Below are 1,916 nucleotides of genomic sequence, written 5' to 3'. Positions count from 1 at the left end.
TTCCACTCTCTTTTTGTTGTGCTTTTTAGTTTATATCAATATTACACAATCGTTAAAGTTGTAATTTAACGTTGTATGCTAGGTGTTTGACAAAAATTCCTAAATGATTTCTTATCTTTTTGTTCTTTTTGTTATTTTCTACTTAACAGGTGCTAGCTACATCTATTAGCTGACAAAGTAGTTGTTTTCTTATAAAGGTACTCATTCAATTTAGAAGACTAAAAACAAGAAGAGAGATAAAAGTACAAATTTGTAGTATTTATATCATATTAGTATGAACAATAGTTCCTTTGGATATGTTTTCGTTATTCAACTTGAAACTTCATCTACTCCCGATGATAAAATTCTACTCTTAAGTCTATTTGTTTGGCTTTAAGAACACCACCACAAACTCCAACAGGCAGCAAAAGAGTTGAGGAAAAATGTTCCTTTGATCAAAAGATAGAATTAATTTATATTTCTTATTTGGTTTTCTAACACTATGATCTATGTTTATCATAAGATTTAAACGTATTGCGTCGTTGGTAGGTGATGTAGTTTTACAAGTGGTAAGAAATATTCGTTGCTCAGACTCTTTTTTAAAGATTTTGTTTTTGATTATTAAAAGAAAAAATACTAAGACAGAGTAAATAAATTGATTTTTGGTTACCAAGGAGAGAAGATTCTAGGATTTTGGATTCCACTATTTCTAATATTTGGAAACTCAATAACAATTTTTTTGACAAAATATTCCTATATTACTCAAAACAGTTTCGAACCCAATCTCATGCTTTGGAAGATATAACGTTGCAAGCTTTTTTTTTTATGACTTTCGTCGCTATTTTAAGGCCTAATTTTCTTTCGCTTATAAAAGAATGGTATCTAAACTATCCGAAACAACTTTCACGAAGCATATAAAGAAGATTTTTTTTAATAATTTAAAAGCACAATAATGGAGTAGTTATGTCAAAGAAGATAATTACTAAAATTTCACTCATTGAAAATAGCTTCTTCCAAAATCCTAGAAAAGAAATTTAGCTAAAGAAATTTAGCTATTCATGAATGGAGAATTGGAGAAAAATTGTTTAATCATTCTATTCAAAAAGATATAAATATGCTTACAACGATTTATAGTCTCTACAGGTATTCAACAACCAAAACTGTTCAGCTGCTACTGTTGCTGAAGGTGTATCGTTACAGAACAGTATAGGATATTTAGCTTCTATCGTTGATGAACGATACCTATATGCGACTGTCTTGAGCGTGTCTTGTTCTTCGTGTTCTTGGGTTGCAGCAGCAGAAAACTTCGCCTGCAACTCGTAATATCTCGATTCCTAGCTCTCTATTTTATTCCGGACTCTCTGTACCCCTCCTGAACTTCCCAACACCTCTATATATACATACAAGGTCTGAAATCTCGAGAAAATTAATCGAATCCCTTCTTTTCTTTTCCCTAAAGTCTCGAGATTTTCCTTTTCTTTCTTTTTGTTTACGTGTATTTGGTATTATTCCGATCCTCCAACTCGATAAAATAGCTACCAACAGATATCCTCTCCATTTTTTACGCGTAACTTCCGTAAAAGAAATCCAAAACTTCCGAATAATAACTCCACCCTCTGTTTTAACGAAAGTCCGTGTGAACTCCTCTTTTTTCGAATCCGACACGCACAGAAATCCTGCTTGATCTCCACCGCTAATACCAATCCAAATCCGCAACAAACTTCGGTTAAATCTCCCAGAATTTTCGCATATCTTCTTTGGCTCTGTTTCGGTTCAACTTGTCAATCCAAATTGGATCCAATCCAACTAATATATCTTCCTTTTTCTTGCTTAACAAGCCCATCCTAGTTAAATCCAACCATTGAATCCCGTTAAATCCTTTCCGAATTCATTTCAGAATGTTTCACCGACAAAACTTGTTTTAAAACTTGAAGATG

Source organism: Papaver somniferum, chromosome 5 (assembly GCF_003573695.1).
Source record: "Papaver somniferum cultivar HN1 chromosome 5, ASM357369v1, whole genome shotgun sequence".
Taxonomy (NCBI): Eukaryota; Viridiplantae; Streptophyta; class Magnoliopsida; order Ranunculales; family Papaveraceae; genus Papaver; species Papaver somniferum.
Note: the sequence above shows the minus strand (reverse complement) of the source record.